This window comes from Lissotriton vulgaris, chromosome 1_1, assembly GCF_964263255.1.
Source record: "Lissotriton vulgaris chromosome 1_1, aLisVul1.2, whole genome shotgun sequence".
NCBI lineage: Eukaryota > Metazoa > Chordata > Amphibia > Caudata > Salamandridae > Lissotriton > Lissotriton vulgaris.
Window position 1 is genome coordinate 939293997 of NC_141685.1, and position 15191 is coordinate 939309187.

Below are 15191 nucleotides of genomic sequence, written 5' to 3' on the forward strand. Positions count from 1 at the left end.
TGTGGTGAAATGACTTGTGTACAGGGGTGAGTAAGGCGACCATATGAATTTAGGTGCGCATGTTAGTGCAGAGTGGAACAAATGAATGTATGGTTAGTGGTGGGCTTATTGGAGTGAGATTGAAAAGTGAGGGGGACAGGGGATTGAAGTGTCACAAGTGCAGGTTTAGTAGTGTGCTAGTGTGACTGCAGGGTTAGGTACAGGGTGAACAGCGCAAGTGCATTGTGAGTACAGAGTGATCACTGTGAGTGGAGGGTAAGTGGGTGAAAGGTGTGAGAATATGGTGATCAGCTGGGTGAGCAGATGAATGGTGTGAGTGCATGGTGATCAGTGTGAGCGCATTGTGATCGCTGTGAGTGCCAATTGCTGGATTACAGAGCACATTACAATTAAGGATATTAACTTGTAACTCTCCATTCTTCGGTTTTGACAAGCTGGTAGATATTACCATGATCTGATATTCAAAGAGGTGTTCACCTCGAAGACTAAGAAAGAGAAACAAAGCAGGAATGTCTGGAAGCACTTGGTAAGGTCTCACTGATAGAAGCTGGTTAGATAGTTGGGAATCTCCTGAGAGTTGTTACTGATGGCCTTCAATGTGTAAAGGAAGAAGGATGAACTCAAGGTTAAGCCCCAACGGCTGATTATCAATATTTTGATCCAAAACTTCCTGCTGCATCTCAGACAGAAGGGTAAACATTTCTATTAGATTCTGGTACAGATTTATAATTGAACTGTGTTTAGTGGTGAAAAGGAAGTTATAAAACTGAATGAGTCTGAAATTCAAAGTCAGCTAGTGTTTAAGCATGCAGCAGCGTGTTACACTCCCTTGGTATCACATGTCAACATTGGGACATGATATATAATTTGAATTTATATCTATTGGCAGAATATACATAGACTAAGACATGATAATTCAGGCTGACATGAGTTCATCTGCTTCATTATTACATTGTTCCTCTTCACAAGATAAGACTCTGTATTTCAGGGGCTTTTAAAGCTTTAGGAATGTTTCTACAGACTATCACTAAGCTAGGGTGTGATTGCATCAGAGGTTTCAATAATGGTCTCGGCAGGTGAGCACTGTACATCATAACTGTAGACTTGGGTCGCTGGAAGTGAAATAATTCACAGTAATCCTGAGTAGCACATCCTGCCATGCTGTACTGTATTGCAGCTTCACCGGGTATGGAGCCTGATCCAGAGAAGCGGATGCAGGTGGTATGCTCCCCGGTGCACTGAACTTCTCCAGGTGATGTGCAGGCGTCCAAGGACTGGTCAGTGTAGCAATCTTTACATTTTTATCCATTGGGGTCTTGTCTACAGCAGTCACTTCCATATCTTCTGTGTTGCAGAAGTCGGAGTCACAGCATATTCTACTGACCCAGTACAACATCAACGAGTTTCGAAGGTAGAACTCTCTTCCACAGACAGCTTGTTTAAGAGCATCCAGACAGTCCTTGAATGCAGTTAGAACAATATTACTCTCAACTGTGATGCTCCAGCCCTTAGACGCAGTGACTGACATCAGGAGAGCATTGTTTGAAGATACCTGAGCAGCAGCACACAGACTCGTTCGACTCTCCCAGGAGGGGGTTAATTCACAGAGCTGACCGCTTCAGCTGCAGTGGGAGGCAAGGAATCTCCTCTGCTAAAACCGAAAGCGTGTCTGTTTGTTTTCGGTTTTAGCAGAGGGGATTCCTTGCCTCGCACTGCTGTGAAAGCAGTCAGCTCTGTGAATTAACCCCCTCCTGGGAGAGTTAACAATACAAAAGAATGGGCACCTCGTGCCACGTCGATCTCCCCTCCCCCAAGAAGACTTGCACGGACAGAGTGAACAAAGGTCAGGTTTTAGAGTGGAGTGCGCGCCCCCCCTGGAATGGTGTCGAGCCCCCCCAAGGGGGCGCGCCCCACAGATTGAAGAACACTGCTCTACTATGACTCTCTGTGCTACTACTATTTATTAATATTAGTCTGTCTGTGTAGCTAGCTAAGCTTGCACAGTTGGCAAAAGGTGTTTAACAAAACTCCTATTCAGCAATAGCTCTAGGCACTGAGTGCAGTCTTCTGGGTTATCCATATTGTCTATTGAAGTCTTCTTAATGTTTAAGCTTTGACAATTCCCAACAATAAATGTCAATGGCCACCAAGAATAATATACTAGTTTACTTTTTGATTGTCTAGGAGGACATACTACTACTGTTGCAGGGACTATTCTGCACATACAGAGCTATGAACAAGAACTAGGGCATTGGTGATAATAGGCGCAGTTAGACTTTCCACATACCTCAGTCATAACAGAAGTTGAACCCCCAATCTCATTACTGACTAGCTAGCGTGTCAGAGTCATTATTTAGCTCCCGAATGCAGCGATGATCCTCAATGATTATACAACCCAGAACATAAGACTACGGAGTCAGAGTACCGACCTCTCAGAGTCACGGAATCATGCTTGCAAATTGCAAACCCTTTCGCTCACTCACTCATGATCAAATACCACAGAGTCTATGTAAGTTTTAAAGCTTTATTAAAAGTAAAACAACTAGCTCTGTGTGTACTCTTTATTAACTTTCAATTGTGCATTATATAAAAACATTTATTAAAATCAACTTCATAGAAGAGAAACGGTGAACTCTTGAAAACTGAACAGTGGCTGATTTTACACATTAATTGTGGGAGACCCCTCACCTGGTTGGAACTTAAAGTACTGGTGGTGAAGATGATGAGTAACATATTGCTCTTGTTCGTAGAAGGGAAGCTTCTGTCTGTTATGAGAAAAATGGTGTGTGTTAAAAAGCAAGCATTCATCAGTTGTGCCAAAAAGTGTAGCATGTTATGGCTAAGCATAAATAAAAACACCCTCCCCTTCCGAAAGGGGAATTTTTAGTTTAGACTAGAGAGTCACAAATAATTAGATTTGTTTATGTAGTAACATTTTTTTTCATTCCTAGACAAAATAGGAAGTGGTGTATATGGCATCTAAAAATATGAAATGTATTTTTTAGGCGGAACACCATCGGCACAGCACACCACCAGTGCTGGGGCCAGCGCGGAGGTGGTCACTCCAGGGGGGGATGCAGTGCCACCACTGCCAGCAGGAATTGCTGTGGAGGATTCCTCGGTAGTGGCAGGCAGTGGTAAGTTATTATATTCCTTACTTATTGAGCTTGCAGAGTAGGCTCGCTGCAGGGGTGTATAAGTTGTTACAGTACAAGTACACTTTACTGTTAAGAAGACTTACAAATTTAGAACTAAGTTTTTATCAACCAGGTAGAAGACAGTCACCCTTGGCTTCGCATTAGCAATAGCATTAGCTGCCGGAGTTGACAAGTAACCAATGGCCTCATCTAATTTTGACTTCAACTCAGCTGTGAAAGTTTTATCGAGAAGCCAAGTCAGATCAGAGATGAACTTGATGGATGGGATGAACCAAAAGGGAAAGAAGGGTGTAAGGAAGGACGAGCTAGTTAAATTAATGACTGGCAAAGAATGATACATGTTTTTGAATGCAGGCAGAGGTGGCTGGTAGGAATCGGATGCATGACCGGTTGAAGCAAGGATGGGTGGAAGGAGAAAGAAAGGAGGACTGCCTGGGTGGGTGAAATAGAAACCGTATGTGTGCCCAATATATCCTTTGGGTCAAATTCAAATGCAAGTCAAGCACGGATGCATGGGTGGCGGTTTACAAAATAAAATAAAAAGGGTGTTTTTCGGTGAGAAAAAGTAAGGTTTGTCCAGTTGAGACATTAAGAAGAATGATTGACATTTACTTTGAATGGATGGATGCCTGGATGGTATCTTCCTCATAGATAGCATAGGTGTATGTAGAGTAGACAGAGTAGACGGTCACTGGATGAAGAGTGTTAGTTTGAAGAGCATGTAACACCGTAGGTCCGTGCCAGAGTAGCAAAGCCGAGGAAAGTAGATGTTGTAATTTTTTAGAATACTCCCTTGACTAACAGTAGTTTGCAAGCACAGCATATATTGTGTATCTATATTGAATAGTTCACATTATCAAGTCAAGTCACAAGTGCCTTCCTCCGGCGATTACGGGGACCACTCACTACCTATGTTAATAATTTTTTTTCAACTCTGTCATTCATGTGTGGCCTATCGGTGTTCACTCGATCAATAAAAACAAAGCACCTAAAGTCATCCCTTATATAAGCAAATATCATGTGAAGGGAGGATAGATGATCATATTATCTTCTTCATTTTCCTTTTGTAGTAGTCAGGGCAGGGCAGGGTGAAAGTTAAATTAATTGAGCAGTAGCCCTTGTTGTAACTTGTAACAGAGTATGGCCAGTGCCACCCGTGATAGAAAAGTAAGAGCTTCCCCACCTGCATGTACTGGTAACAGTAACGCGAGTCTGCGTCATCTGTTTTTCTTGGGTGCAAGCTGACTGCGCTGGCATTATGCCGGCTTCCACAAGTTTACATACTAATTTTGCTAAACAAGAGAGAAGAAGAAGACTGGTGTACTGTCTGAGTCTAATGTAGTGAGTCCATAGTGCTAGTAGAATTCATTAAACTCCCACTAATGTTAGAGCAGAGGCCGACAAAGTGGGAGGTTAGATAGATACATGCCACAAATGTTATGTACTGTGCTTGCAAATTGCTAGTGCTACTGTGACACAACTTTCTGTTGAATTATTTTGTGTTAATCTTAAAGAGTATTTGTTACAGTATTTTTTCTTTCTTCATATAGATACTCCTTCTTAACTATCAAGGAAGGAGTTGGCTATCCGGGCCAAGCGACGGAAGCTGGAGGCAATTGTCGCCGGATATCGGCGGCTGGTGGCTCAGGAGGAGGAGGATGACTCTCAGTCAACAACAACAGCTGCATCCTCCGCCACTGCCCCTGGGTCATACAGCCAGCGCAATCCTCCAGCTGTACGGCGCCGTGGTCCGGCAGCCACCCGCCGCCGCCGAGCAGCAAAAACAACGGCTGCCCCCCACAGTACCTGCAAGGCGCGTGGGCACCGCCTAACCCTGCGAGTGGCCTACCTTGAGCAGGAGGTGGAGAGGTAGAAAGTCCTGCTCAAGGCCCTCCGGAGAGAGCTGCGTGACCACCTGGCTGCAGGACACCGCCGGCCAAAGTAGAGACTGTTCCTTACCCCTTTTTTAAAGACTTTTGGGGGGGTGGGAATTGGGAGCTGGGGTTTTTGGACTTTTGGGGACATTTCATGGACATTGGTTTGGGTTAGGGAGGGGGTGGGTCAGTTCTTGTGGGATAGTTTATTTTTGTTAGGGTTCAAATAATTATTTATTTTCCACTTATACATAGCATACGCGTTTTTACTGTTTTGTGAGGGAGGCAGGGAGGGGGGTTAACTGTACATTTGTTTTCCTGAAACTTAACTGGCTGGTTGATTCAAATTGTCTATGTGATCGCCCAAATTTGTACAAAAGTGTCACTGACAGAGTTAGTGAATTCAATTGTCCTACTACTTTACTAGTACTACCGTCAGTCTCTCCTCTCCTCCTACTCCATTATTCTTCCTCCCCCAAAATGCTTATCTCACCTGTGATTCGTGTTTGAGAATAGGGCCAGGCACAGGGCTAGCTGCATGGCAAATGGCGCTTAAGGTTGGCTATGGAATCCTGGACGGATAAAATGGGATTGTTGTGGTGGTAGTAGTAGTAGTGGTACACACTGGCAGTAGCAGCATATGAAAAAAATGTAAATGAGACATTGAGTGGCCTGAGAGGAGCATTAGAACAGTACGATAGTACTGTACACAAGAACAGTGCCATAAATTGTAGCCTAAGCAATGCTAAAGTATTCAATCAAAAGTTAACTACTAGATGCGTAGATTATGGCTACTACAAGAACTAGTACTGAAGGACACAGCAGCGAAAGCTTTCGTCACGTGTAGGAGGATGTTGTTGATGATGAATCCACTTGATGGTGGACATGAAATTCTGAATTGATTTGCAAATACTTATGGGTGTGTGTTAAGCAGAATAAGAATATATCTTCGGATTCCTTGACCTGCCTTGAGATTGATTTTCTGCTGCTTTTGACCTTATCCTCCCCAGCAAGCGTGTAGAATTATTGGTGTCATTTAGTCACACCTCAATGAAAACCACACAGCCCGGGGCAAGAGGGTTAGGGTTTGAAAAATGGATGGGAATGGGGTGTTTTGGGAAAGTTTTTTGGAGAGAGAAAAAAACCACAGCATGGACAAACAACAAATGAAGAAAAACAAATCTTTGGATACGAAGATATCCATAAATCTTTTAAGGGACATAAAGGTAGTGCATGCATGAAGTTGTTTGCTAAATGGATGGTTAGGTTACTGAAAAGTAGTACTTACTACAACTTACTAACTAGTACTAAACAATCTGCCCTCAGAGAGAAAGAACACTTAGTAGTACATTACATTAGTTTTGAAAATAGCAAAGAAACTTATCAAATAGCTGTAGGAATGAATTTGAAGCAGAGAGCAAACACACAGAGTCGCACTCATAGAAGTTCACAACAATAACATTATTTAAAAGATGAGGCAAGTGAAGTGGATACTGTAACTGTATAGTGTAGTTGTCCTGGTCAAATTGGGAAGTTGCATGCATGCAGCCACTCCTCTTATTCGCGGTACTCCTCCATTCCATTGGGCGCTCCGTCGATCACTCTTGGTGACCACACTGTCCACTGCCTGCCTGGCGGATGCGGAATTGCGGATTGCGATGGTAAGCCTGAGTTAATGTTTTTTCCTTTGCACATGGTAAGTGCCGGCCTGTAATTGTCAAAGGAAAAACAGAAAGGGATATTAAAAAACCCCAGAGGAAAAATATAAGGTATGGTGTGTAGTACGGTGTACGGTGTACGGTGTGTAATACGGTGTGTCGTGCAAAAATAACACTTTTTGTATTACATACATGTATCATTTCTAAAGTGCCTACTCTGAGTCTCTGTTTCCAGGATAATAATTAGCACACAGCAGCCCAGGGCCATGCAGACGGTCGAGGCAGGCACCACTGAGTGAACCAACCTCCATGTAGCATACCTCTTTGACACAGACAGGCAAAGCAGATCTAATTTTATACAACAAGCCACATAGCCGCAATTTTACATGAACCGCTGTCTGGACTCTGGCATAACACTACACTGGCTCGACCACTCCATACCACGACTAGACAGACATGTAGTTCTGCGGTGGTTGTTGTCGACTTGTTTACCTGCTTGCTACTCACGAAATGGTCATAGTTCTTCCGTAAATGAACGATGATGATCCATCCAAGCCAGTGAGTGACTGTAAAGATATTATGTAACTTTGGTCATCATGTCTCATCATCATCATGGTGTTGGCAAACTCAATGTTGTTCATGCAGTCACAGTCTACACACATGAGTCCAAGGACATTTTCCATATTAAAAAATGCAACGTTGTGGCCCCTGCAGTAGAAGTACAATTAGCATTAAACAAGGTAAACAGAGTAGACTTGAGTTACATTTAGTGTGTACAAGATTAAATAATAACAGAACACATAGGATTCATTTCATGCACAACAAACAAACAGCAATTGCTTTCATCAGAGCCAGACAGCCAGTGTTGTCCAGTGCATGCCATCTCATCATTCATTACCTGTTCCACTTTTTGTCAGCATTTTATTCTTAAGTGAAGGGCCACAGGGCAGCCTCTCGTGTCAATTTCAGAAGTAACAGTCAGCATAGTCAGTCATTCTAGTCCCACTTCTTTTGAGGGGACTCGTCTATGAAGCGACAGTTTCTTGAATCTGCGTATTCCGGCCATCTGCCTAGAGGGAAATGGATAGGGGGAGTCTGGAGGAGGAGGATAGAGGAACATGACTGAGTTGTGAACTTGTGAACTTCAGGAATGCAGACAGCGGCACCTTCAATAAGGAAATACGACGAAGACAGTGCTGCTGATGGATTTGTCGTGATTAGAGTTTTGTTGTACTAAAAGTTGCAAAGCAAAGAAAGACACACAGAAATAAAAGTGAATAAGGATGAAAAAAAAGTAAGTATTTCAAGCCTAGGTGTCAGGGAAGTAGAGCTCATCCTCAAACTCTGTGAATTGAAACAGGAGTAGGTCAGCTAACAGAGAAGAACTTCCGTCACCTAAGTTGGTGTCCTCTTCTTCCTGCGTGGATTCACGTATTTTGTAATCAGGTGGTATTATGTGCTGATTCATCTTGATCATTGTTAACCTGTCCACATTTATGGGTGAGAGGCGGGTCCTTTTTGAAGATACAATGACACCAGCAGCACTGAAAACACGTTCAGAAGACACAATTGCGAGTGGGCAAGCCAAATAATTTATAGCCAGCTTGGTGATCAGTGGCCATTGAAGCCTTCGGCCCATGCACCACTGAGTACCCCTGGGCATAATGGATGAAAGCAAGGCAAACTGTGTGCAGACCTGAGAACACTGCCTGGATTCAAAATGGCCCCTTGACCCCGACCACATGGCCAGGCCCTGCCTGTACCAGGCCTCAAAATTGCCCCCACCCACATGACCAGGCCCCAACAACCCACCAAAAAGTCAAAAAACACACAAAAATCACCCCAATCCATTGCCATCCATGCCCTCAATGATGTTTAAATTCAAGTCACCCCACAGAAAGACTTGGCCCATGCACTACTGAGTTCCCCTGGGCCTACTGGCTAGTGTGGCTTTACAGGCACCCCAAAATAAAAATGAAAATTCCACATATACCAGTGAGCTAAAATTCCATGACATAAATGAGATTTAAGTTCAACCAAACTCACAGAAACAATTGTATCATGCACCCATGACTAACCCTGGGCCTACTGGATACTGTGGCTACCCACAATATATATTTTTTTTAAGTTGTGAAAAAGTTTTAAAATTGTAGTTGCAGCAACTGCAATGCCCCAAAGAAACACACCAACTTACTTGTAAAATCTCAAATCAAAAAGTGATCCAAACTTCAAAGTTCCAAAAGTCCTCAAATACAAATATCCAGCAGCAGCCACAAAAAGTAATCCTTCCAGCTCCAGATCCAAATGAAAAGTGACCAGGACATGGACAAAGCACTGGGAGGAGCCTGCTGGACAGGAACAGGAAGTTGGAGACTCTGGGGCACCTCCTTCCTCCCAACCCCCCCAAAATGGACTCCTTGCACAAAAAAGTGCAGCCAAATGTCAATCTGAGGAGTTATTCTGATCAAAATCATCATTTTCAGAAGGTTTTTGCTGCCTACGGTGGATTTCTTGTGCAGATTTGCAATTTTTGCAAGTTCGGGAAAGCGAGCTGTCCAAATCTCCCGCCGGAAGTCAGCTGCGCGCTGCAGCTACGTGTTCGCAATTGTTTACTCCCGCGATGCGTGATTGCGGGCCCTTATGAGGTACTCCCGTTGTCAAACTCTCGCTGTGCAAGATGGCGGGCCGTGATGACGTACTAGCGGTCGAAAAACTCTCGGTCGGTCATGCAGCAAGATCCAAAATGGTGCAGCACACGCAAACCGGGAGAAAAACAACTCAGAGAACTCAGATTCACGGTAAGTCAACGCAGTGCGCACGATATTGCATTTTTCAAGTGCGACCAAGCAAAAAAATCCGCCAGCTTGCGAATTGCGGATTTTTGGGCAAATTTGCGCAATTCGCTGACTGCAAAATTGCCAAAAATCCGCAAATTCCACGAGCGGAACAGATTTTACGCCCATACTTACCCAAAACGTGTTTTCTTAATGTTAATTTCCATAGGAAAGTTTAGACACAGCTACATCCCGCACTGCTGAACGGAATTACACCAACTTTGGCAAAAAAGTAGCTTTTGGTCAAAAAAGCACGCTTTTCTTTAAATGGTGTAAATCCGGTCAGTAGTTTTTGAAAAATGTAAACATTTATAGATATTGATAGTTGAGAATTGTGAGATCTTATTGGCTGCACCCTCCTGATGAACAAGTTACTTACCTTCGGTAACGATATATCTGTAAGAAACAGTAGTTAGTATTAGATTCCTTACCTTAGAATATTCCCAGGCGTCAGACTGAATCCGGAAACTTTGCGTAGCAGTACCCTTGTGCTTCGGTAGGCGTCGTCTGTGGCTCCGCGTCCGTCATCGGCGTGGTGGGCGCCGTGATGATGTTGTCGGAGTACTTAGACGCCGCCTCCGCGCGCTGACGTCAGTTGTTAGATACAGCTTTTCTGCGCCAGAAAGGCAGAGCCATGTTAAAAACCAACACTGGTGCCATTGAAACAAGGGCCCTGAAAGGGGATGACCTTAACCCTAGATATCGGTTCGCAGAACGGGGAGGATGGGTGGGTCGGTAAGGAATCTAATACTAACTACTGTTTCTTACAGATATATCATTACCGAAGGTAAGTAACTTGTTCATCTGAAAGAAATAGGTTAGTATTAGATTCCTTACCTTAGAATAGATACCCCAGCAATACCAACCCCGGTGGTGGGTCTGCAAACCAATAATCACACCAGAAAGTCCTAGAGGACGGAACGGCCAAAGTAGCCATCCCTCCGGACTTGGGTGTCCAGGCAGTAGTGTCTTGCAAACGTGTGCAGCGATGCCCACGTAGCTGCCTGACAGATGTCCTGCAAGGGGACTCCCCGGCCCAGGGCAGTGGTAGCCGCCGTGGCCTGAGTGGAATGGGCCCTCAGCCCAACAGGAGGCTCCTTCTTCGCCAAGGAGTAACAAGCCTTGATACACAAGACGACCCACCAAGAGATGGTCCGCTTGTGCACCGCCCGTCCCTTCTTAGCGCCCACGTAACCAACAAAGAGTTGGTCATCCACCCGGAACTGGCGTGTGCGATCAATATAGAAGGAAATCGCACATTTTGGGTCCAGACGGTGGAGCCGCTCTTCCTCTTTTGACGGATGCAGTGGCGGAAAGAAGGTGGGCAAGGGGATAGACTGCCCGATGTGGAAGGCCGTGACAACCTTGGGCAGGAAAGAGGGTCTAGTCCGCAACACAACCTTGTCTGGATGGACAGAAAGGAAAGGAGATTTGGATGAAAGAGCCAGGAGCTCACTCACTCTCCTGGCAGAGGTAATGGCAACCAGGAAAGCAGTCTTCAGAGTAAGAAGGCGGAGAGGACAGTTGTGAAGTGGCTCTAAGGGAGCGCACATCAGATAGGTAAGGACAAGGTTCAAGTCCCACTAAGGCATCACAAACGGAACAGGAGGAAACATGTGTGTGATGCCCTTCAGAAAACGAGTTACAATAGGGGACTTGAACAAATAAGGTTGATCAGGCAGCCCTAGAAAGGCTGAAAGGGCAGAAAGGTAGCCCTTGACTTGCTGGGCAAGAGAAAGAAGGAAGAGAAGAACCTCAGAAAGAGGGGCAGAAAGAGGATCCACAGCCTTTGCTGTGCACCATGCCACAAATCTGTTCCACCTGCAGGCGTGTACCGACTTTGTGGAGGGACGCCTGGCTGCCAGAATAATATTACAGACTTCAGGAGGCAAGTCAAATGGCCTCAACTGTCGCCGCTCAATCTCCAAGCATGGAGGTGGAGACTGGACAGGTTCAGGTGGAGGACCGTCCCCTGCTGCTGTGACAGAAGGTCCTCCTGAAGAGGCAGAAGAACCGGGGGATCGACTAACATACTGAGTAGCTCTGGATACCAGTACCTTCGTGCCCAGTCCGGAGCCACAAGTATGACTTGGGCCCGGTCATGTTTGATCTTATTCAGCACTCTGGGCAGAAGTGGTATAGGCGGAAAGGCGTACAACAGACCGCAACTCCACTCGCGATGAAAAGCGTCTCCGAGCGAGTGCCGCCTTGGAAATTCAAACGCGCAGAACTGATGACATTGCGCGTTCTCTTCTGTGGCGAATAGATCTAACAAAGGCTCTTCCCACTGTAGAAAGAGACCTTGCGCCACGTCCGAGTTCAGACGCCATTCGTGATTCATCATGCACCGGCGGCTGAGTTTGTCTGCCCTGGCGTTCAAAGAATCTGCCAGGTGTTGAACCACCAGGGTCACACCCTGATGTCCCAGCCACTGCCAAAGGCGCAGAGCCTCTTGGCAGAGGGTCCACGACCCCACCCGCCCTGTTTGTTGCAGTACCACATGGCGGTGGTGTTGTCCGTGAACACCTGCACTACACTCCCCCGGACAGAGGGGAGGAATGCCTTCAGTGCTAGACGAATCGCCCACAGCTCCAAAAGGTTGATATGGAGCCAGGACTCCGCAGGAGACCAGAGGCCTCTGATCTCCGCCTCTTCCATGTGGCCTCCCCAGCCCTGGAGGGACGCGTCCGTCACAACCACGTGCTCCGGCTGGGGAAGGGAGAGGGATCTGCCGCTGACCCAATCGTGGTCCGTGAGCCACCACTACAGCTGTCTCGCAGTGCCCTCTGAGATCAGGACATGATCGGACAGGTTGCCCTGCTGCTGGGCCCACTTAAACTTCAGGTCCCACTGCAGAGCCCTCATCCGCCACCGGGTGTGATGCACCAGAAGGATGCAGGAGGCCATCAGCCTCAGAAGCCGCAGTGCCAACCTCACTGAGACCCGGGATAAAGGCTGAAAGAGTGGAATCAGAGCCTGAATATCCAGAACCCGCTGTTCGGGAGAGAAAACCCGAAACTGCGCAGAGTCGAGAACCGCTCCGATGAAGAGGAGCTTCTGAGAGGGGCACAGGTGTGACTTTGGCACATTGATGGAAAACCCCAGCTGGTGCAGGAGGTCTGCCGTTGTCTGGAGGTGGCTGACGACTGTCTGGGGCGAGCCCCCCTTCAACAACCAGTCATCGAGGTAGGGGAAGATTGAAACCCCTAACCTGCGCAGATGAGCTGCGACCACCGCCATCACCTTCGTGAACACCCGTGGGGCGCTGGTAAGGCCGAAGGGGAGCACGGTAAACTGAAAGTGCTCGTGGCCTACCGTGAACCGCAGGTATCGCCGGTGGGCCAGCAGGACGGGGATCTGGAAAGTCCTGCGTCCTGCAAGTCCAACGTTACCATCCAGTCTCCTGGGTCCAGGGCAGCTAAGACCTGAGCCAGTGTCAGCATTTTGAACTTCTCCTTCCGGAGGAAGCTGTTGACGTTCCGTAGATCCAAGATAGGGCGTAGGCCCCCTTTGCCCTTCTTGGGTACCAGAAAGTATTGGGAGTAGCAACCACATCCTACTTCTGGGCCAGGAACGCGCTCGATGGCCCCCTTGGCCAAGAGGGCCGTAACTTCCTCCTGTAGAAGTCACAAATGATCCCCCGATATGCGGTGGTATTGCGGTGGCATGTCTGGAGGGGTCGCCTCGAAAGGGAGGGAGTAGCCCCTTCGGACGATTTGCAGCACCCACCTGTCCGATGTGACAGTGGGCCAGTAAAGGAAGTGATGGCGAACCCTGCCCCCCACTGGCATCACATGGGCCTGAAAGCACGGACTAGGAGGGTTTTGAGGCGGATGCTGCGGGGGAAGGTGTGGACTGGCCTTGTCGTTGTCCCCGACTGCCTCCACGGTGGTTTCCACGGCCGCCACCGCATTGGATGTTAGTCTGTGGTGCGTGGCTGGCAGCACGTGTGGGGGCTCCCCTTCCTTGGCCACGAAAGGAGCGAAAGGCACCCGTTTGCTGGCGCGGGCCGAGAGGCCCAAGGACCTGGCCGTAGCCATGGAGTCCTTAAAGCGCTCAAGCGCATGGTCTGCCTTGTCGCCAAAAAGGCGACGGCCATCAAACGGCATGTCCATGAGGGTATTCTGGACATCGGCCGAAAAGTTGGTGGACCTCAACCAGGCGTGGCGACGAATCGCCACCGTCATTGCCATCGCTCTGCCCAGAGAGTCGGTGGTATCAAGCCCACACCGGATGGAAAAACGTGCTGCATCTCGACCCTCCGCAAAGGCTTGGGCGGGTTTAGCCTTGACCTCCGCCAGGCATTGTGTAGTTCCGTAGTTTGAGGGTCTGAGGTTCGATGGTACCGAACCCGTTCAATAAAGGTCGTCGGAAATAGACGATTTTGGTGTCAGCGGACCGCAAATCACGAGTGCGGTGTGTACGAGTGTTTTTGTCATAATCGGTCAATGAGAACACTACGTATTCAGGGATTTCGTTTGAACCCTCGGGTTCCATTTTGTGGACGGCAGCCATTTTGTGTGGTTGCCCTCACATAGGCCGATAACTGCGGCCAAACGAGTCCTTGGGACACGTACACCTTAGCTGACTTCTGAGTGACCTGGCCGAACTGACTTCCTTGCCCGAGGCTGACTTCGCTGAGCCAGTTCCTTGTTAAGCAGCTGGTCAGATAAAGATCAAAGAGCAGGACATGCCGAAGTTTATTGTACACTGCACCCACCTTTCTATATTACTTCCAATCTGTTTCTGCTCCTTCCTTTATGGCTTAATCATTGATTTGGGTTGAGGTTTTATGATGGGTTTGTCCTGCCTGATCGAACAGGAAAATGGAATGTGCTTGGTCATTTCTGGTGGGCTGGACAACGGAAAGTGGGTTTGTCGTCATGCGATATGTTTGAAATGTCACCATGTGATTGGTTAGTTTGTGTGTAACCGATCCTACCTTGGAATGTGATTTTTAGCATAAGAGACCATGCTCCGCTCATTGAAATTGTGCAGTCTCTAGCAAACCACCCATGTTGTGCTTCGTAGACCTCTGTTCCTGGTTGCAACCAATAAACTTTGGTCTTTGACGTCATCAAGAAGTGTCCCGTGTCTCTGTTTGCCAAGGCAGGGGAACTCGAAGGCATCATGCGTTTTCCCTGGCGCCGCTGGGTTCTAAAAACCTGGTCCTTCAATTGTGGCAGCACGTCTGTGACCATGTCCACAGGGAGTGGGTGTAACGGCCCAAGAGGCATGAGGTGTTGGAAGACTGCAGTCCCAGATTCAGGGAGGAGAATACCTTTTTACCGTATTGCTCATACCTCTTGGATTCCCTATTAGGCGGAGCTGATGGGAAGGCTGTCTGGGAATTTGAGGCCTGGATGACCAGGCTCTCGGGGTGGGGTGGGTGGACAGGAAACAAGGGTCGCCCGGTGCCGGGCGGTGGCGTCTGGCCACGTTCCTATCCACAGGCTGACCTGTGGCGGGCCTGGACCAAGTGCCCAAAAGAACGTCAGTCAAGGCCTCATTAAATGGCAGCAGAGGCTCAGCTGAGCTTGACTGCGGTCTAAGGACCTCAGTGAGGAGGTTAGTCCTAATGGCCGCGACGAGGAGCTCAAGGCCCAGGGCTTTGGCCGCCCGCGTCAACACCACACTGAAGGTTGCCCCCTCCTCTGTAGCCACGGT

General features: G+C 47.5%; 1 pseudogene; it reads right to left on the reverse strand.

Annotated features, from left to right (window-relative positions):
• Nucleotides 1-1032: 1032 nt before the first annotated feature.
• LOC147748223 (phospholipase A2 inhibitor and Ly6/PLAUR domain-containing protein-like) overlaps nt 1033-15191 on the reverse strand; it is a 34462-nt pseudogene continuing 20303 nt past the window's right edge.